General features: G+C 41.3%; 1 protein-coding gene and 1 pseudogene across 2 annotated transcripts in view; one reads left to right on the top strand and one right to left on the bottom strand.

The window, feature by feature from the left end:
- The window catches only part of gfra1a (gdnf family receptor alpha 1a), a 167,721-nt gene that overhangs the window by 83,890 nt on the left and 60,445 nt on the right, over positions 1-23,386 (bottom strand). The window lies entirely within an intron of this gene.
- On the top strand, positions 19,006-20,443 carry LOC142397558 (cold-inducible RNA-binding protein B pseudogene; annotated as a pseudogene).

Below are 23,386 nucleotides of genomic sequence, written 5' to 3'. Positions count from 1 at the left end.
AGTGAGGAAATAAGCAGACTTGTTCAGATGCTTTAAGCAGAGAAAGATGCAGCTGAAGCAAATCATTCTCTCAACTGTGTCAGGGAATAAATTATGTAAAAAATATGAGCAGCGAGTGTCCAGCTGGAAAAAACTAAACTAAAATGGATATTAGTTCAAGCGCAAACAAGCAGAGCTCGTTAATTATGGCAACACAAGACACGGCTTTGTGAAAAGTAGGTCTTACAAATAAAGAATAATTTGCAGCTTCTCACTCTCGCTGAGCTTCGGGTTTATCTTTATCGCTATTATTATGAGTTTTGTTCCGAGAAGCTCGTTACAAAAGGAGGCTGCAAAGTGTGCAGAGGATGCGTTTGTGGAACAGAGAGAGTGTAGGAGAGCTCCCCGTGCTCTCGGGGTCATGTTCAGGAGATAAACACAGGACATTAGCTTCAGGCTGAACGAGCCTCTGGGGCAGCATGAACTAATCCGCTCTAATAGACTTGTGCACATTCACTCATTACGCCCCGAGCGTCCATCGCTGGTCACTTCGTTTTTTCTTTGAGCGATGCAAAGTGCTCGAGTTTAAAGAGAAGATTAGAAGAGGACGGCAAAAGGAAGGAAGTGCAGTTAAACTCCCACCATGGATTATCGGCATCACCAAAGAATCTGAATAATCACCAACTTTGTGTTATTTAGCTCCAGAACACCTCTGATGTTTCTGTAATTCATGTCAGAGATGATTCAAACCTTGTGGCAAAGTTTCAGGTTTCCTTCGTTTCAATTCCTGATGTTAAGAAAGAAAAATGTCAACGATCGTAGCTATATCAAGCTATAAATTAGCTTGAAATGACCTTTGGATTTTGGAACATCTAAGAATGTTATTTAAAAGAGGAGAAATAGACCAGATGTTTAAACGTTGGAAATGGGGAAATATGTGCAAACATGAAAGTAAATAGAGTTTATAAGGTAAAAACAGAGTTTTAAAGTGAATATCTGGTCTGAGCTCCTTTCTCCTCCAACACAGCCTGAACCCTCTCAGACGAGCTTTCTGTCCTTTCTTTAAGGAGTCTTCAGGAACAGTTCTCCAGGCTTCTTGAAGGACATCCCAAAGCTCTTCTTTGGATGTGGGCTGCCTTTTGTTCCGTTCTCTGCTCCTGTGTCAGGTCTTTGCTGGATTTTTTCCTCTTTCTTAAGGACATCACTTTCAGATCCTGTTCATCTGCTGTAGATAGTTCTTTAGGCCTGACACTTCTTCTTTTGTCCTCCACTTGTCCCGTTTCCTAAAATGTTTTAAGGACACACTGCACACCATGTTGAGATATGCCAAGTTTTCAGCTAACAGCTCTTTGGGAATCACCTTGTTGCTGCAGAAATCCTGTTTTCTGTCTGTCAGACTGTGTTATCTTTGCTGTTTTTCACAGATGCAGCTAAAGAAATGGGAACAAATGATGTGTCTCTGTGACAGGCTGCTGGGAACAAAGTGCCTAAAGGTCCAGTTTAAAATGGCTTCTTTGCTAAGTTGTCTGTTCTGTGTGGACACAACACTGGTTCATCCCTTGAGTTAGGAGCCTTTTTCCTGCCTGAATGGTTTATAAGTCAGAGTTAAGTGGCTTAACAAAGAAAAAACACATTCCTGGACTGAAAATGAGTGGGAAAAGCAGCAAATGTCCAAAGAAAAGACCTTCAGAAAGCTGGAGAACTATTGATCAGGACTACTTGAAAAGATTACAAGCAAATCTTTCTCCTTACAAGCAAAATATAAAGAAATTAAGTGTAGTTCAAGACTTTAGCACAATAATGTTACTATATTTGTCAGTTCCTTTTGACTTTTACCTGTATTTGAGTCATTTATTGCTGAAATAGACAGAAAAAGGGCAGAGAATAGCGTGAGCAAATCTTAGGTAAAAAAAAAGTCATAGCAAGAGAAACTTTTCTCTGTCACCGTCATCTTTTAGCTTTGTCAGATCAGGAGAGTCCATCAGTGGAAAGCTGTTTTTAGATGAGAAATTATCTTTAAACGAGAAAGCCTCAAATCTCCTTATCTCTCTTGTTATGTGTGGACACAACACTGGTTCATCCCTTGAGTTAGGAGCCTTTTTCCTGCCTGAATGGTTCATAGGTCAGAGTTGTGGCTTAAACAAAGAAAGAACACATTCCTCTGAAAATGCTCAGGTGCACGGACCGGGAAAAGAGTGAAAAAGCAGCAAATGTCCAAAAGAAACCAAGTAGCAAGGCTGCTCAATTTCTCCATTGATAAAATAATTTCACAACTCTACAACATAAAAATTTATGTAGAATATAGCATATACTTTGTTGTCTACAGTAGTAGATCAACCCTCATCTTACTTTGAAGCTCCCAGAAGTGACGTCGACGCAGCTTTAGCAGCAGAAAAGCTATCAGGCTTGTGTTGATAATAATAAACTCCTGGACTATGTACAAACTTCCAAATGCATCGTTTTGTGAGTACAGACCATATTTGTACTACTGTAGAAGTTTGGTGTCATGGCATGTGATTTTAGTGTGGTAATTTTGGAGATACTGCCGGGGTCCATTAGCGCTTGTACTAAGCTATTCGGGATAACTCAGTAACTCAGCTGATGTTCAGCCAAGATCAAAAAAATTTTGGGTGGGCTACTTGGCTGGCTGTCACGGTTCAAATGACCCTAGGGTGAATTTACTCCGAACCATCACTTTAACGAGCAGCCCTGTGCTGCAGAAGGCTCGTGCACCAGCACCGACTGACCACATTTCCCCTGGAAAGAAACGCCGAGCATCCCTGATAAACCCGCAGCAGCCTGATTACCTGCCTGCCGGATTCACTCGCTCAACAGATCCCGCTCAGGGCCGAGGCCACTTTGCAGATTTGTATTCATCAACGCACATTTCACCCCGAGTCGGTCTCCGTGATTCGCACTAATCAGGACCTTCAGAACAGCGCTGGAGACTATTAAGCAGGACTCAACGCAGCAGAGTCCACTCAGTTTCCGCCTGAGAGGCACCGATGGAGCCGTCACCTCTGCCGGCTGTTAATTCTCCCTCTTACACGCCGTCTCTCTTTCTGTTTGTCTTCCTGTCTCTCTCTCTTGCTAACTGCTCCTCGGCGGTTTGCTCTCGCCAGCCTCGATCCTTATGAACTTTCCTGCTGCTTCTCTATGATATCTGAGCTGATTTCCTGCTGCCGGTCTTGCTTCTCCTTTCTTATGTTGATGAGAGAAAGTGCAGCGAGTGCTGCGTCTGTATTAATCAGGGACACATGGAGCCGCTCCACTGAAAAAAGTTAATAATTGATCAAGTTACTTAGATTCACACACACCCACAAGCCGGTTCGCCTCCAGATGAACTGCGTAAATCAAACTTCGTCAGCGTCGCACCACAGCCCTTCACCTCAGATCGTTTCCTTTTGTTTTATGTCCGTTTATTTTAGTCAAAATAGATCAAGAGTCACAAGTTAAAGGGACCCCACTGCTAGTTTCTACATGTCAGAGTCCAATTCCAGAGCAAGTCTGTTAAAAAGAGTCCTAAACCTTTGTTTAGGCTCTGGAGAAGGTTTGCTGAGTCAAGCCAAGTGAGATCATTCGAGTTGCCTCTAATCGGTGCGGGAGATGAAAACAGAAAGTTTGAGTCAAACACTGTTTGAGATGTACCGTTTCTGGACTTTATGGCTTCAAATCTGAGATTCAACTGCACGATTATTGAATTTTACTTCAAGTAAACTAATGGACTAGGTCGACCTTTAAAGGGATAGTTCCCCTCTTTTGACATGAAGCTGTATGACATCCCATATTAGCAACATCATTTATGAACATTTTCTTACCTCCTGCTGCGTCCTGTGAGCAGAGTTCCAGCCTCGTTTTGGTGTTGACGAAGGTAGTCCAGCTAGTTGGCTGGGGTTTAAACAATAAAGCGTTTTGCTTCTCAAAACAATATGCGTTCAAAAGAGTACAGTAATACATTTGGCACATATGTCGTATGGGATGTCATACAGCTTCATGTCAAAAGAGGCGAACTATCCCTTTAAGTTATTTATGTCTCCTCCTCGTAGAGTACCTCAAGGTCTTATTTTGGGGCCTGTTTTATTTGCCATGCACAACGTCTTGTTCCCCCCAGATGCGAAGCGCTGGATGGTTTTTAACTCTCTCAGTTGGTTGTTTTTTCTTGCTCCCTTAAACTCCAGAATAAATGTAGCTCATCATCAATCTAAAACCATTTATATTCCATCATAATACCCATCTGATATGGATTTAAATTTGGTTTAAAGCAATTAAACAGATGTAAGTTAGCACGAATAAAGTTACTGTTGGATTTATGTCATATTTCAGCGGTACCCACCACTTCCTGTTTCCTGTCTCATCTGCAGCTGATGGAACAATGATGCTAGCATGATCCCAGCATCTTTGAACTGGTTGCATATCAAATACAGAATTAAGTCCAAGTTTCTTGAATCGTCTTTGATTCCCAACACTGCTTAAATGATGGCTGAAACAGGGTGGAGGAGCCGGGTGTGGGCCGACGGCAGCCAGAGCTCTTCAAACGAACACTCATCACCAACTCAGGGAGGAAAAAATAACTGCAAAAAGACTACAGGAACAGGCAACAGCTGAGAGAAGAGCTGGGAAGCATAGAAAGCAAAAGTATGGAGCTTAAAAACAGGGAGGGATGGTGACTAAATCAAAGGTTTGGGCTAATTCAACCTGAAAACACACTCAAATATAGAATTTCTATGGTTCTTGCAGGCTTGAAATGACCTATGACCTTTCATGTGACGGATTTTATGTCCAGTGAATAAATAAATAAAGACAGGGGGAGCAGCTCAGTCTTTACAAATGTTGGAAACTTCTCTGATGCTTCGGTTCTTGGCTGTAATGAAATGTTTATGAGCAGATAACAGAGTTTCAAACAGGGAGGGAAACTTAAGTGACGAGTGTTGAAGAACTAAAAGCTACGTCTGTGTTCGAAACTGCATACTTCTCCTACTACTCATACTAACTTTTTGAGTTAGTATGCAAGTTTGAGTAAGCGAGAAGTTCCCGGATGCATACCAAATTCTCCGAAATGTTGGGTATGCATCATGAGATTACTACTCATACTCAAACAACCCAAGATGCAACGTAACGTGACGTCGCCGATCGTCATTTCCTGTCAAAACGTCAGTTTCAAGCTAGCTACAACGAGGGTAGGTTCACTTCCTGTTTTCAAAACAAAAGCACCAATTATATCGTAATGGCTTTCCCTATGATAAAAGGCAACGGGTATTTTATTTTGTGAAAATAACCTGAAGTGCGTTGCTCACTGCGGCTAGCTTTAGTAGCGCTGAATTCGTGGGAACAAAATTGTAAATAGCCGGTATTTTGTCAGGTTTTCAACACGTTGGGGATCTAAACGACTACTTTCTCGCCTGAAAATGTTTCAAATGTTGCTAAAGTTTACAGAGTTTAGAGCTTAAGCGAAATCAGCTTCAGGCCGGCTGATTTCGGCTCGGGCAGGAGCGAAATGCATTGTGGGTAAACACTGCATACTGTCTGATCGATCAGTATGCAGTATGGAAGTATGCAGTTTGCAAGTATGTAGTATGCAGTATGGAAGTATGCCGTATGTAGTATGCAGTATGGAAGTATGCAGTTTGCAAGTATGTAGTATGCAGTATGCGGTTTCCAAAGGTAGCCTATGTCTGGGGGTGATAGTGTGAAATATTCTCCATCACAATCCTGTTCAGACGGTGGAGAGCTGCACAAACACCGTTAGGATTGGACTCTTCTTCTTATTCAAACAGATGTTACTCATCTGCACACACCAAGCCAAACCACCGTCCTTCAACCTGCCACTTCTCTGAGATGGATAACACCACCGAGCCATGAAGAGGACACAAACAGAGTAAACAGTTATGATAGCCGAGGACTGAGCTGATGTAGGTGACAGTGCACCCAGGTCACAATCCATAATCTATTGCAGGGGTCTTCAACGTTTTTCAGGCCAGGGACCCCCAAACTGATGGAGAGTTGGAGCAGGGACCCCCCTACTATTTATATGGCATACAATTGTGTTTTATATTTAACGGGGCCTAGTGCCGTGTATGAACATAGCTACTCTGTTATTGTACATTCAATACTAAGCTATTCAAATAATACACAGGTTAATATATTCATGTTTTTATTTTAAACATGTGCAAGGTACAGGGTGGCCGTGCCACTGCCATTTCTAAACAAACATCTTGCATACAACACTGAGCTATTCAAATAATCCACAGATTTTAACTTTAAACATGCATGTAGATGGGAGAATGAATCCTCAAACCATCTGTGGATGGCACACGTTTGCACACAATTTGTGAGATAAACTGTTTGAAAAAAAAAAAAAATAAATCAATTTTTTTTTAATTTAAAAAAAATCGTCTAATCAACCAAAGATTTCGCGACCCCCCTGCAGTACCTCCGTGGACCCCCTGGGGGTCGTGGACCCCCTGTTGAAGACCTCTGATCTATTGAGTTATCACTCAGTGGGGTCACATGGCCCTGAAAGGATCAGATAATTGGCTAAATTACAATAAGACTGAGTTGAGCAAGGGTAATTCTCCTTGGATATATGGCGGTGAATGAATGGGATCAGAGGCACAAAGCGTGCCATACCCCGGTATGATAGGTGGCGCTGTACCCATTCCAACTATTGCTAATAGAGCCACTTCCTGTTGACCTCTTCACCACCAACAACAACAACAAACTCAGGCATTGGAGAAAGATGGAGAACGCAGAGCAAGATGGAGCTACGTCCCTCTACATTTGGTCTGTGATGAGCTGCTTGTTGCACAAACTCGATGCCCAACGGAGCATTCTCCATCGCGTTGTTTGTTTCTTTCTGACGGCGACAACAACAGTAATATCGTCTCCTTTGACTTCCGGGTCACGACCCCGGGAAAACATCTGGAGCATGCTCAGAACGCAAAGTCTAATTCACCACGTGCTTCAGCGTCTACAAACAGGTTTAGAGTGACTTTCAACCCAGTTATCTCAGGGTCTTAATCTGATCCGATCCAATGCTTAGTCAGATTAAGGTGTCTATATGAAGTTAATAACTCATTCTTATTGTAATTTAGCCAATAATCCGATCCTTTCACTCAGTGGGGTTACATGGCACTGAAAGGATCAGATAATTGGCTAAATTACAATAAGATTGAGTTATTAAGTGCATGTAGACACCTTAATCTGACAAGAAATTGGATCGAATCGAGTTACTCGCGATCGGATTAAGACACCGAGATAACTCGGTTGAAAGTCAAAATAAACCTGCTTGTAGACGGTGAAGCAACTCATTCTTATTGTAATTTAGCCAATAATCCGACCCTTTCAGTGCCATGTAACCCCACTGAGTCTTTGTCCATCAGTTAGATTATGAATCATGCAAAAAAACTAGAAGAATTTTAAAGAAAATAAGCCACGAACAACTGATTTGATGCAAGGAAACAGTTCAGCCATGTGAATAATGTCGTTTATTTAAAAACAACCCCCCCTCCAAAAAAAGCTAAACTAAAATGAGTAATAATAAAAATAAACCTTCATTTCCCAGAAAAATGCAGGCACACAACTACAGCCAACTCAATCTGGAAAACTAATTAAGGATATTAGTCTTTAATCCCTCAAGCCAGAGGCCGTTTTTTTAGAAATTACCTCCTGAAAAACATTGTTAACCTCAGTCAGCAACAGCTCTACAAGAGTTTGACCGACCCGAACAACCTCAGGCTTCATGGATCAGAGAATCGGAGGGAGCCTCTTTATCCACATCAAAGCTGTCACCAAGGCAGCTTTTTACCACCTCAGAAACATCAACAGAATTAAAGGTTTCCTCTCCCAAACAGACCAGGAGAAACTCATCCATGCATTCATCTCCAGTAGACTCCATCACTGTAACGCTCTTTTAACTGGACTTCCCAAAAAGAGCATTAAACATCTGCAGCTCATCCAGAACGCTGCTGCTGGAGTTTTAACCCGGACTAAGAGATCTGAACACATCACAGCAGCTTTAAAATCTTTACTCTGGCTTCCAGTCAGTCACAGAATACATTTTAAAAGCCTGCTGATGGTTTACATCTGTGATCTGTTCAGAGAATATAAAGCCAGCAGAGCTCTTAGATCCAAGGACTCAGGTCAGCTGGTCCAGTCCAGAGTCCAGACTAAACATGGAGAAGCAGCATTTAGCTGTTATGCTGCAAACAAATGGAACAAACTGCCAGTGGAGATTAAACTTTCACCAAATGGAGACATTTTTAAATCCAGGTTAAAAACATTTCTTTTCTCGTGCGTCTATGCATGAAATCTGCACGATATCTTTGAACTTATCTGGACTGTTGCTTGTTTTTAAATTCATTTAAATGATTTTATGTGTTTCTCTTTATATTCTTTTATGTATTTTTAATGCTTCTTCCACTCCCTTCTGCAATGTTTTTATTTTATGTGAAGCACTTTGAATTGTTCTGTACATGAAATGTTCTACAAATAAATGTGATTTGATTTGACCGTCTCTGAGAAAAGAAAAAAATGGACATTTTTACAGTTTATTAATTAATACTGAGGATATGAGCCTGATAGAAAGAGTCAGGGATACGGATGTGGTTGGACCCGTGTAGATCTACAAAACAGATATGAAGCCTGACAAATACAGCATGTGGTCTGTGGATGTGGGGAGGAGGAGCTCAGCTGGGACGGATCTAACCTTAACCCGCTCAAAGTTAAATCTAGATTACGCAGTCCAGTGCTGATCGTCTTACTGCATATTTCTTTTCATCATTAGACAAAACTCTGCTCCACTTGTGCTGCATCGTGGCAGAAATGTTCCGAGTGAAACAGGTGAAGCTCAGGTTGAAATAAAGCAGAATAAAGCTTTGAATAGAGCTTACAAAGACAGCTGCAGTTCAAGGGACGGAAAGGAGGAAAAAGAAACGCTTGAGCGAAGGATAACTGAGGAAATTCCCCTCCTTTGTATGAACTCAAAACTCCTGTAATTGGTTTCTTGTTAGTGAAAATGCAGCCGGGGCCGCGGGGCAGCAAGTGACGCTCCACAGATCTGAGCTTCGACAAACACACGGGCAGCATCACTGTAGATCCTTATCTGTTTGAAAGAAGACGAGGCAGCGTTACCACACACGGTCGTACATCTTGTTATCTCATCCATCAGCGGCGGGAGCAGATCCTCGTCCTCTGACAGTGTTTGAATAACAACTCCTGAGCGATCGCTCTGTGACCTCCGACCTGCCAGAAACACTCCAGATAACAAAGCGTCTCTGTGGCGCGCTGCTTTCTGTGGGCATCGAAACCTCCGCTCTTCTTTCTGTTCACAAGCTTTTAGTTGAATCTTTTTCCGTTGGGCCGCTTTTATCCTTGCTTTCGACTAAATCCTTCATGAGCAGAAGAGAAGCTGTCGGTTTTTTAATCTCCTCTTTTTTTACTCGGTGAGGAGTAAAACAAATGACCCACACCGTGCCTTACAGCCAGAGGTGGGTAGTAAGGAGTTACATTTATTTGAGTATGTTTTTGAAAAAATTATACTTCTAGGAGTAGTTTTAAATCTCTATACTTTTTACTTTTACTTGAGTAGATTTGTGAAGAAGAAACTGTCCTCTTTGAACAATGTTCTTGCAGAAAAAAAGATTTGATAAATAAATACAGATCTTAAAAGCATACATGATCTGTGTAAATATTATTTCTCTGCTGTTAAAAGGACTCGAAAGGACTTGAAACTGAAACGGTAGGACTTGGGACTTGAGGGAAAAGACTTGAGACCAATATGTGACTTGCAAAACAATGACTTGGTCCCACCTCTGTTTTTAAGATTACAAAATATAAAGTGGTTACCAGAGGTGGGTAGTAAGGAGTTACATTTACTTGAGTATGTTTTTGAAAAAAATGATACTTCTCGGAGTAGTTTTAAATCTCTATACTTTTTACTTTTACTTGAGTAGATGTGTGCAGCAGAAACTGTCCTCTTACTCCGCTACATTAGGCTACAATGAGCTGGTTACTTTTCTTCTTACCTCTTTGGTATTCTACGCCTCATTATTTTTATCCCCCCGCGTACGCCTCATTTTAATGTTTTATTCTGACAGAGAGAGAGACTTCCGCCAAAGGCTCTACCACCTGACTGTGTTTCACCAATCAAACGTAGCCGTGCAGTCTGGTCACGTGACCATACTCAATCTCAGCGGCGGGACGGGTTAGCTTTACAGTTTACAGTCGTAGCAAACAAACAAAGAAACAGATGAAAAATGTCAGAATCAACGGTGGGAAATGAAGACGCAGACGAGGCCTCATACTGAAAGCATGTTTACCTTACAAAGAGTGAGAAACAGCAGCTACATTATGTGTCTTCTGTGTCAACCAAAACAAACGCACATTTCAGCAGAAACTCAACATCTAACTTGAGGAAACATATAGCGGTAAGTTTCCTAAATTCGTTTTTTTCCCCCATGGATAGATGAATGTTTGTTTTTTAGGTTACATATGGGTTACATATGTTTTAAACATTCCCTAAATCTCTTATTTTTTACCTGGATTATTTTAATTTAAGCTATTTTGTAATGAATTAATTAATTTTAATTTATTTTATCAATTGGATGAACTCTAATTTGCCTAAAGATGATTATTTAGTATTTTTGTCTGTCTGATTGAATGCTTGTGTTAACAAATAAAACAGACGTTACTCAACAGTTACTCAGTACCTGAGTAGTTTTTTCACCAAGCACTTTTTTACTCTTACTCAATTAATTATTTGGATGACTACTTTTTACTTTTACTTGAGTCATATCATCCTGAAGTAACAGTACTTTTACTTAAGTACAATTTTTGGCTACTCTACCCACCTCTGCTTGGAGGCAACCTCCTAACTCCCTCTCAGACAAACCGCTGCTCCCAAAGATGTTTACCTTCACTTGTAATCCGAATTATCAGCAGAGCAACCCATTCCCTCTGTCAGCATTAGGACCCCAAAACCCTCCATCTTCTGGACGCACACCAGATGTCAGTGAACGAGTGTGGATGTTCCCAGGTTGTAAAGATGATGGAGAAGATAAACAACGCAGGGGGAAGCAGAGAGCCGGTGGGAGAAGGCACGCTCCCCCCCCTCGGTTGTTTCGCTCGAGCGGCCATTCATCAGGTGTTCAAGTTGTTGGGTAATCCATTCCTCGATCCTTTTGAGATATGGCCCGGCAGACCTGCGGAGCAAAAGGAAATGGGCTGTCTGACGGTTTCCTCGGGGGAGCCGGATTTATTTCTCTCCGAGTGAATCCAACCAAACAGAAATGGAAGAACCAAACGATTGTAGCTTCAAGTTAATGTTTTATTCTGACTCAGCAAGGCGGCGAGCGCAGAGACCACAAAGATCAGAGCAAAAGAAGTCGTCTTCAACCTGAGAAAACACACTAAAACTACTTATGCGTGACCACAAAGAGTTCCTGGCGATGACCTGTTGCAGCCACGCGTGTAACCCCCGCCCTGCGCAGGAAGCAAACCGCAGGGAGATTTACTGCAGCGTGCCGTAAAAGTTTACAGGAGAGGGCGCTGAAATGGTGGCCGGGCGTGCATGTTAACGAGCTGCATGGTCCGGGGAAGAAAAGACAAAGAAATGACGCCGTTTGAAGCGTGAGGAAGAAAGTTTAATTGGAGCTGATAGTCTAAATCAGTGGTTCCCAAACTGTGGTACGCGTACCCCCAGGGGTACGCAACGTGATGTAGGGGGTACGCGAAACAAATGCATAAAAACATGGTTTGGAAAGGGCCTGATTACATTTTTAAAATGGTGTATAAATAGACATACTGGAGTATCTGTTCACAGTGCCAAAAACACAAGATACTGCCATGCATAGATAGGCTATCCTCTTGTGCAGTGTTTCCCAACCTTTTTTGGCCTGAGTAGCCCCTGAGCCTTCTTGTCACACCACGAGTACCCCCTCACACATACAACGCGTGCGATGATTCTCCAAAAGTAGAGCAACACAGTGGTTATTACATGAAAATCATTTTATTTAATATCCTTAACTTGAACATAAAATTCTCAGGCTTTCTCTCTCTTTTATTTTTAACCTCAGATTAATTCAACATAAGAATAAAAACATTTTCTTGAAATATAAATAATCAACCAAAATAGTATAAATACTTAATCAAAATAATCTTCCTTTGTTAAAAAAAAAAAACTCCCTGTGTGCCGTGTACCCCCTACAGTACCTCTGCGTACCACTAGGGGTACACGTACCCCCGTTTGGGAAACACTGCTCTAGTGGGTTACGTTAACTATAACTTAACCATAAATATACTAACTATTGTGAATTAATTGCACTACTGATATCTCCTGCTACCACAAGTCAGCCCACAGTCAAAGGTGCACTTTCCAGCTACAACAACCCACGTTATTCTTCACCTCCAACCTTTGACCGGGATGCTTGCGTTGCACCCGTGGCTGGCCAAGCTGACAGCATAGCCACGGACAGCGGCGAGGAGTTGGATGCAGAGTCTCCTGATGCGGAAAAGCACGCAGCGACGGACAGAGAAACAACCTCGTCAAAAAGGCGAAAATGTGCCACCACGTTCTTGTGTGAGAGTGGATTCTCAGCCCTAAATTATTATGAAAACAAAATGGAGAGCGATGATTTAAGAGCGATGTGTTCGAAACCGCCTACTTCTCATACTACTCCCACTACTCCAACTAACTTTAACTTTTTTTAAGTTCTCGGATGCATACTAGATTTTCCGAAATGTTGGGTATGCATCATGAGGTTACTACTCATACTCAAACTACCCAAGATGCAACGTAACTTGACGTCGCAGATCGTCATTTCCTGTCAAAACGGCAGTTTCAAGCTAGCTACAACGAGGGTAGGTTCACTTCCTGTTTTCAAAACAAAAGCACCAATTGTATCGTAATGGCTTTCCCTATGATAAAAGGCAACGGGTATTTTATTTTGTGAAAATAACCGGAAGTGCGTTGCTCACTACGGCTAGCTTTAGTAGTGCCGAATTCGTGGGAACAAAATTGTAAATAGCCGGTATTTAGTCAGATTTTCAACACGTTGGGGATCTAAACGACTACTTTCTCGACTGAAAATGTTTCAAATGTTGCTAAAGTTTACAGAGTTTAGAGCTTAAAGCTGCCGTCGGCAGGTTTTCAAAATTCCGAGTCTAAAGTCAGAAAATTCGAACTTTCAGGTCCCTCCCCCTCTGTGGACGAGGTTGTGCACGTGAGTTCACACCAGTGTGCGCGCACACAAGCTGGGGGCAGACTCGCTCAGCATGGAAGACGTGGTTGGTGACTGTTCTGCTCAGATAATAGATAAATAATAAACCTAACCTGATTGGTTAAAAACAGCCGGGAGCGCTCGATTTTTGTAAGCACGATTACAGGCTTCAGAGGGAGCTACAGAATTCAGGATTTTTCCTAAACAGCCTATTTAATATTCTACTTCCAGAATCCCATGACAGTTCAAGCTAATATGACTAAAAAAAAGTTGCCGACGGCAGCTTTAAGCGAAATCAGCTTCAGGCCGGCTGATTTCGACGCGACCAGGAGCGAAATGCATTGTGGGTAAACGCTCTGCATACTGTCTGATCGATGAGTATGCCGTATGCAAGTATGTAGTATGCAGTATGTAGTATATAGTATGCAGTATGCAGTATATAGTATGCAGTATGCAGTATGTAGTATGCAGTATGTAGTATATAGTATGCAGTATGCAGTATATAGTATGCAGTATGCAGTATGTAGTATGTAGTAGGCGGCTTCGAACACAGCCATAGACTTTCTGAAATTCAGCCCAATATTGCAGACTTATGCGCGTCCTGTCAGGCTCACCCTTCTCATTAAAGCTGTGGTGAGTTTGTTCTTCAGTTTCAAGTGATTTATAGCTGAATATCTGAATATGTTCTAGAAATGTAGAAATGTTTGGTAGATTCATTTTTTCAAAAGTGAACCGGTGTTGCTCACTGAAAATGCTGGTAGAAATGGATCTATTTGGTGAAGAATAAAATAATATGGAAATACTTTAAGTGATTTCTGGTGTGTTGTATGCTGTGTGTGTGGTGATGGTGGGGGGCTTACAGACAGGTTTTTTCTGTGTGCAGGAGTAGGGGGAACATGGCTGGAGGTCAGATGTCTGAAGGGGAACGTGGCTGTAAAAAGTTTGGGAACCACTGGTCTAAATGAAATGTGACAAGCAGCTGAAACATCTGACTTATGGCTGCACTTCTGGGTCACACTTAAACCATGTTCCCCCCCAAAACTACTAAAGCGAGATGTGCTCTTGTTGCTCAGACAGCTGTTTCCAGCGGTGAAATAAGATTTCAATCCATCTGAAGGTTTCGAGCTGGATCCGCTCTCCCGTTTGTGTCTATTTCGTGGCTCAGAGGCAGATGGGGGGGGGAGCAAAGGAAATGGAGGCGGTGGCTGACAGCTGCACGATCACCCGCTGGGTTTTTGATGTGTTTCAGCGGCCAGGTGAACACGGCGGCTACGGGGGGAACAAAAGAAGAAGCGCTCTGCGGTGAACTTTAGTGCAGAAGGAGGGTTGACGGGAGCCGGCAATTACAAAAAAAAAACGGTGATCTGCAAGTCAGCCGCTGTGAAGGACAAAGGAAAAAAGACACGTAAACGAACAAAAGTACTGTCGAAACATCCCTTTGAAAGAGCTCTATCACATCCCCTTCTTTTCAAACTACTATAAGACAAGAATAATAATCAAAAAGTAACTTTTTTTAACCAAGGTTGCCCCCGATAACGACTGTATTTGAGAAAGAAACAGCTTTATTTATTCAATTAAAGGAGACAATGTTGGAGGGGAGAACAAATTCTCTCTAAACTGCTGCCAGCACAATATGCGTCAACCAACATCCATATTAAAGACCCAAGTGCATTAATTAAAACGCAAAGCAACCAGTTCGCTCAACAGCAATTTCAGCATACAAAAGAACTCATTCACTTGGCCTATAATAATCACTAAAAAGCTGCCAGTTCCCAAACTCAGCGTCAAGTTTTCGCTTTATTTATTCATTCAAAGTCTATTAACTCCAAAGCGTTTCACAGAGGGAGCAATTTATTATTCAATAAGGTTGATATTGAGGTGCCGACACTTGGAAACAATATTTATTTGAGCCGAACGTGAAATAAAATCGCAGGTTAAACGACTAAAGATGCAGCGGAGGAAACAGACAAAGGTTTCACAAACCGAGTGTGGATCAGACGCGTTGTTTTTGTGCCAGTAAACATCTCTGATAATGATGTGATGTGCAGCCTCCAGGCTAAAACTGACCGTTTCACTCCTTATTGACCGTCTAATTTTGGTGGACGTGGTTCGACCTTGACATACACATGCAGATCTGGGTCAAACATACAAATACAGCACACACACACACACACACACACACACACACACACACACACACACACACACACACTCTGTAGATAGATTTGAATTCATTCAAGCTCTTCCATTTCACTACATCTTCAGCATCATAAGCTAATCTAACCTGATTTAATACATTACACGCTCGTGCACACGCATCCTCGTCTGCCTACAGTATCGCGTACAGCAGGAAGCTACACAGAATTGATATAAATTAGCATCACTTTGATCTGATCTAACAAAAACAAAGCTGCTCCAATGAGACTTTTTCTCACGCCTCGTCCCCGGTTTCCATGGAGAAAATACGCCGTAACTATGGAAAAAAATCATTGGGACACGGAGGATAAATGAGGGCTTTGTGAGTCCGACAGCAGTTAAGATGGGTCAAATATGAAACTAATAAAACTGTAAAATAATAAGAAAATTAAGGAGGAGTTTTGAATGTTTACATATATAACAGAGAGATTAAGGCTGCGGCTACACGAAAAGTTTTTCACTGTAAACGATACTTTTTCTTATCGTTTCGCTGTCGCGGCCACACGGAGCCGGCGTTCCCACTACCCCAAAACGATAGTTTTTGAAAACGGGTTCCAGAGTGGGAAAGTTTGAAAACGGCCTCGTTTCGTTTCCATTGTTACAGCTAAAACGTTTTTGCGTCAGTCACACGTTGACGCTGTGAGCCAATTTTAACACTTCTCTATTGTCTCACAGCGTGGCGTGACACAGTGGCGTGTGTACTGCATCGTTTCATCGTTTTCATCCGTTTTCGTCTGGACCTGAGTCTTTACAGCAGCGCGTTGCCGTGTGGTCGCAAGAATTTTCGTACCCGTTTTCAAAAAAAACCTTGTTTCGTTTCCGTGTAGCCGTAGCCTAAATCTGGAACATGCGTACTGCTTTTAAGCACCTATTTTTCTATTTTTTTTTAAATATTTATGACATTTTTTAATGTATATTTTTTCACCCCGAACCACAAAGTTAGGCCAGGCTGAGCATCAACCTTCAGCGTACACAGATGTTTCCTTCCACATGTTCGTCCGAGCAGCATCACCCACTGGAGTCTTTGCAGAGAGAGGATTTCTGAGTTTAAAGCAGGAAATTGCTGCCATGCAGGCATCAATAAGCCAATGGGAATACTGCTAATAAAGAGAAGAAAATAAGTTTAATTTAATTGAAAAGAAACCCCATAAAGAATATATTGTACTATAGAGATTTAATCTAATTTCATAAATGTGAAAATCAATCAAAATGTTTGGATTGCTCTTGTTTGGTGTCTCGTTAAATGTGTATTTTATTGAATTATTTGTATTTTCACATGTTTATGCCTCTTTGTATGTGCTCATTCTTCCAAAGTAACTGCATTCCCACGTTATAAAGCGGTCCCCAAACAATGAACCATGAGGCGTTTGTTGCCGAGCCTTGAAGTAACCACATAACGCAAAACGACAACTATTCCATGGTGTCATTAAACGCAACACATTCTGTCTGGCTGCACATTTCTTTTTACTGAAACTGTGGGAAAAAGGAAGTTGAAATGGGCTCATTTGATATGCTTAAAACCACCCGATCTTATGTGTTACATTCCTCTGAAGCTGTAACACAGGTTCAGCTTGAGTTTTTTGAGTTTTTACTTTGTAAGTAAGTGAAACTTATCTTATATAGAAACTTTTCAAGAACATATGTCACAATTCAGTTAAATGAAAGCTAATTTAAACAGATGGTGTTTTAAGAAGTTTTTAAAAAACATCCATATTGCTCAGTCCAAAGTTTAGGAGCAACGAGCTCAGTCTCCTTTAAGTCTGAGGCCCGAATCGAGGAGCAAACTCCGATCAGAGGGCCTCAGAGTCCCACCAAAACTACGTAAAGAAGATGGAAAATCCCGATTTTCTCTCACCTTTGTGCCTAAACCAACAGGAGCAGAAATACCTGATTATGATGAGTTCAGATGGAGGACAGGAAGTAAAAAAGGAGAATACGTCTATGGAGGAAACCGTTGCAGAGAGTCCGTGTTGTACGGATTTAGAGCCAGTTTCTAGACAAAGTTACAAACAATTAATCAACAAATATGTTGGACCTGACCGGGACCGTATCTCATGAAGATGAGTGACTTTTCGACAGAACCTAAAGATTTGCCGACAATCGAGGCCGTTGACGTCAAACTTCAACGTCACCCAAAGCACAAGGAGCCTAAAAAGTCCCAATGAGGTCCATATTAGAAGACACATAATGGATGATAATGGAAACGTACTTGAATTGAATGATTTTAATGCTAATAAATATAGCATGAGTTGCTCCAGTGAGACTTACAGGAAAGTCATACAGAATATCCCACAAGTCCTTATCCAATCAATAAAGAACAATATCTTAAACACTCCAACTCCAAATTTACATAAAATAAAGTCAGATGATTTGGACCTAGTAAGTGAAAAATGTAACAATAAATTTTTAAGACAGTATTCAGTAAACACCTTATACCCAGGTATAGTAAAAAAAACTCATTCATTCTTAGAGATTATAACAAATATGAAAAATCAACTATTCGGACCAAATACTTCAAATTCCCAGTTCCCCCAAAATGTAAAGAAGTTCATTTAAAAAATATAAACATCATCTATCTCTCAAATGAATTTTTAAAAAGATTTAAAATTTGTTGTAGAAAACTGTTATAATTGCAAAACAAATCTGGAAACAACAGAACATCTATTTAATGAATGTGAGACTGTCCAAAATCTGTGGAAATCTCTCCATGACTTATCATCGTCCAGTTCCATAAACACTGATTTCTGGTCTTTTCAAAACATCCAAGTAGGTGTAATCCTCAAAGATAAAAAAAACCAAAAAAACAGAGTTCTTGGTAAATAACCTCATCATCATTACTAAATATTATATTCACAAGTGTCGATATGCCAAATCCCCACCTCCATGGCTTGCATTAAAAAATGATATATCCTCGTTACAAAAATGTCTGAAACATATAAATAATCCCCATGGAGATAAATTATACACACTTAGAGCAAATCTTAACCTGTCCTAACCCCTTGTAACTGTTTAGAATGGCCTTACCTTTTCTTTTCTCCTTGCTTTTTATTATTTATTATCCTTTTTTTTTAAATCTTCTAAGATACAAGATAAGTGCATCTAAGATCTTTCAATGTTTATGTTTCGATAAGAGAAAGCCCACACTACAATAATTTATTTTCTTTCAATTTGTACTATATGAGCAGGTGTGAATATGTGAATTTAAAAAAACAGGAAACGTTTCCTTGTTTCTGTTCGGACATATTTAAAAAAAAAAAAAAAAAAAAAAAAGGTCTGATGAAGTGGCCGTTGCAGGCATTAGCAGTCTCTACTCCTCCTGACCACAAACGTAGGTGTAAAATCCACTTTTTTTTTACGGCGTTGTTCTGTGAGCTTTTTACATTTCTCACCTTTGTGAACGACTATCTTCGGTACTCGGTTAAAACCCTTTGTTTTTTCTCGGTTAGAACGATTAGATTAACCGTAAACCACACAAAAAAACAGGCATTTTTTCAGACAGCAGATCCTCAGCTCTTCCGGTCCTCCAACTATTTTTCCCGCTCTCGCGACGCAGGAATGTGACGTTGAGTGAAAACAACCAATCGATGTTGTCTAAACCCAAACCAGGAAGTGACAAGGCTTTCCATAAAGTGTGATTCTTTATTTCATTCGACCTGCGTTGCGACACGGTGCAACACTCTCCTGAACTCTCTCCAACATCAGAAAAAAAAGCAACATTTAAAATGTCGGACGAGGGCAAATTGTTCATTGGAGGTTTGAGCTTCGACACCAACGAAGACTCTTTGGCTGCCGCCTTCGGTGAGTACGGAGCCATCGAAAAAGTTGACGTTATCCGAGACAAAGAAACTGGCAGATCTCGTGGATTTGGCTTCGTGAAATACGACAACGCGGAAGACGCAAAAGACGCGTTGGACGCCATGAATGGAAAGACCCTCGATGGCCGGGCTATCAGAGTGGATGAGGCTGGAAAAGGCGGTCGCCCCGGCGGAGGATTTTCAGGACAACGAGGCGGCAGCCGATTCAGTGGAGGTCGAGGCAGAGGCGGGCGAGGCTTCTCCCGAGGTGATGGCGGCTACAGCGACGGAGGCTATGGCGACAGGAGCTACGGCAGCGACAGAAGCTACGGTGGTGGCGGCGACAGGAGCGGAGGATATTCTTCAGGCGGAGGCTACAGAGACAACCGGGGACAGGGCGGATATGGTGACCGTTCTGGATCATATCGTGACGGATATGACCACTAAACGTCTCCCTGATTCACGACCATCACATGGCTGGCTGCTCCCTCAAGAAAAATGGCCACGTGTTTCTTTGCTAACCGTAGTTCTGTTGTATGTTAGCATCTTCAAAACGATGTAGCCATAAGTTTTGGTCCTTAACAAACCACGTTACCATGTTAAAATACAGCTAAAGAATCTTACATTGCATAATTGGGCATCTTTATTTAAGATTTCTGTGTATTGTGACCACTTTAACTCCCCTTCTGGGATCAAACAGATCTTCTTCACATGGCTTTTCATCGCTGTAGACCATTTTGTCCAGCACTTTGTTTCCTCATTGAATTCTATAGCTTTTTATATACTGAAGTATCTGGGGCTTTTTTTTGTTTTATCTTTTACCCTACCTCCTGCCACGTTAAGAGCGAGGAAAGAGCTATACAATTAAACTTTGGGGGATTTAATGCTAAAGAAACTTTAGCTATTAAAAGAAAACCTTAGTTTAGCCGAAGCTCCTTTGTGTTCAATTTCCCAAAAAGAGTGAATTCCTTTCAGGCTGGTGACCCACACAACTGCAGCATGCTACAGTCTGTCCAAGATGTCTTCTGTGCTCTGCTCAACATCCTGCATTTTAAACGTGCTATAAAAATGGACTAATCTTGTTGAAAGTGATGGAAAATGCAACGTCGTTTACCCAGAGTGAATTTAAACCGGGAACAGTTTTGTACTTTATTTTTGTATGATTCAACGTTTTTTTTCTTTCTTTTTTTTCTTTCAGTTTGGCTTCATGGTGCCTGTTAAACAAATTGTGGGAAATGGAAAATAAAACTTTTGAAACTATTTTCTGGTCATGGTCATTTTCTGTTATGTGTTTTTTCTGGTGAGACTGGGCTGAACAAACATGAGCTACCACTATCTTTGTATGGGGGGGGGGGGTGAACCTCGGACTGTGTGCTTTGTGTACACTATAAAACACTTCTTTACGGTCAGTCATATTTAAATAAAACCAGTGGTAGAGAAATAACTTTGTGTTGTATGCTAATTATATTATACTGAATACAGCAGAAAATGCTGCTCATCCAGGCTGCAGAGCATCTCCTGCTCCTTTTGCACCTTTTAAAGGCAAGGCAGGTTTATTTGTATACTGCATTTAAAGTGCTTTACAGGTACATTATTTAAATTTTAAACACAAAAATAAAATCAGTAGTTAAAATGGTTTTGGTAACGTGTACTTCTTGGTTCGTCGGCCATTTTTACCACAACTCACAAAAGAGGTGTGGAACTCAAACAGTATTTTAGTGCTATTTCTTTAATCTGTACAGCACAATCCAACAGCAAGGTGAGTCAAAGTGCTTTACAGAGACATTAAAACAGAAATAAAAAGCATGATTTAAATTTTAAACAAAGAAACAAGAACAACAGATAAAATCAGGAGTTAAAATGTGATTAAGTTTTGAAACTCGAGCTTCAGATTTGGAGCTTTATTCAAATGCAGCTGAAAATAGGTGTGTCTTCAGCCTGGACTTAAACAGACTGAGTGTTTCAGCTGATCTGAGGCTTTCTGGGAGTTAGTTCCAGACATGTGGAGCATAGAAGCTGAATGCAGCTCCTCCATGTCTGGTTCTGACTCTGGGAACTGATAGAAGACCGGATCCAGATGAGCTGAGGGGTCTGGAAGGTTCATACTGGGTCAGGAGCTCACTGATGCATTCTGGTCCTGGACCATTCAGAGCTTTATAGAGCAGCATCAGAACTTTAATGTCTATCCTCTGATGGACAGGCAGCCGGTGTAAAGACCTCAGAGCTGGACTGATGTGCTCCACTTCTTTGGTCTCAGTGAGGACTCGAGCAGCAGAGTTCTGAATGAGCTGCAGGTGTCTGACTGACTTTTTAGGTAGACCTGTAAAGATGCTGTTACAGTAATCAAGCCGACTGAAGATGAATGCATGGACTAGTTTTTCCAGGTCCTGCTGACACATCAGATCTTTTAACTTTGATATATTCTTAAGGTGATAGTAGGCTGACTTTGTTATTGCCTTAATGTGTTTTTCCAAGTTTAGGTCTGAGTCCATCACTACACCCAGATTTCTGGCCAAGTTGGTAGTTTTTAGGTGTATGGATTGAAGTTCTGTGGTGACCTGTAATCGTTTCTCTTACAGGTCTAATATGAATGAAAACTAAGCAGGTCCGGGAGGGTTATGACACAAAAGTGTCGTGAAATGAGTAAATACACCATCAGAAAAGTAACGTGTGGGGAAATCAGTCATTTGTCCACTGAAAACTGTCATTTTCTCAAGTTTTTTTAGTTGATTTCAGCAGCATACGTATATATTCCATCATTCAGAGTATGTGTGCATTTCATTTTTCATAATTAATGACAACAAACTGTGCAGTGAAAAGTTTACACATCAGCTGGGATATTTGGTGCCTCTGGTAGGGGGGCAGGGACCCCACGTTGGGAACCGCCAGTCTCGAAAATGGGTGGAAAATTGGACTGAAATGAAACAGTTGTGGATTATATACTTGACTCTAACTGACTTTTTAGGGAGACCTGAAAAAAAAGGCTGAAAAGACTAAAATCTTAAGTTTTTCTCAGAGGTTTAAGGGACACTCCAAGCAGAATTATAGCACCGACTATAACTAAAGTGCAATCCTTATCATTTTTGATAGTTTCCTGCAGACAAATGCAAGTCATCCCACCCAAGTGCTTTCCAAGTGGACTGTTGTAAAAGTAGAAGAGAAAAAAAGGATAAAAATCGCCTCTCAGACTCCATTATTTTCTTGGCCGTCTTCCAGGGTGTGGATATGTTTCAGCGTTTAGCAGGGGCAGATAAAACAAGCACACGCCAAACGGTTTCCGTCCAAATTTCCACGGTTGCCGTGTGATGGCTGCAGGTGGGGGGACGTGTTTCTCGCTGGAAATCTCTCCGTTTAATTTCCCAGGCTGCTCGCCTGCCTGCCTGCCTGCCATCCTGAGAGGATATGTTAAATGTGCTTGGCCTGGGGATGTTTGATTTCTCTCTGCTGTGCTCTCTTCCATCTGACAGATTGGAATAATAAGGAGAGCTAATTGGAGAGGCTGCCCATATGCTGATTAGATGCAATTTTCTTTTTTTTTTTAAGAAGCCTCAGCCTCCTAATTTGTCTGATTCTTGGATATATACCCCGTTCTGTCTCACTTTTGGCTTTAAGCTCGCCGTTTTTGATGTTTTTGGAAGCGTGTGCCTTTAAAACAGCAGATAAATTTCCTACATTTCCTTTTTTTGCACGTATATATGCACAGAGTGTCTGCTCTTTAATATATCTGGGGCATTGCTTCGACTCTGTTTAGTTTCCTCTAGCCAGCTGATAACAGCATATTGGGACACATTTCCAATTTCTACTGCTTAGCATCACGACGCCTCTTAATCCGGGGGAAAATCGATGCCTAATAACCTATGAAAATGTACAACTGCTGTTTTACCACTGCCAGAGGCCTCGTCTGCATCCCCTGAGCATTAGGCTATAAATATGGCTGCATTAGCACTTAGAAAAAAACACAAGAACAGGCTAAAGTTTCAGCTGAGACTGAATGCTCGGGCTAAGTGGAAGAGAAGGAAAACAGACTCACTTTTGCTGCTGAGGGTGTAGGAAAGAGTTTTTAAACTACTTTTAAGCTCATCCTGCTACTCTTTGTTCTTTAAAAGATGGAGCAACAGCATAAATCACACTTAAAGATCTTCTTTGCTCTTTCTAGTAAGACTCAGATTTTTAGATTAGATTAGATTAGATTAGATTAGATTC

The sequence above is a fragment of the Odontesthes bonariensis genome, chromosome 2, assembly GCF_027942865.1.
Source record: "Odontesthes bonariensis isolate fOdoBon6 chromosome 2, fOdoBon6.hap1, whole genome shotgun sequence".
NCBI lineage: Eukaryota > Metazoa > Chordata > Actinopteri > Atheriniformes > Atherinopsidae > Odontesthes > Odontesthes bonariensis.
The sequence above is the reverse complement of the archived record's forward strand: the minus strand, read 5'-3'. Positions and strand labels throughout refer to the sequence as shown.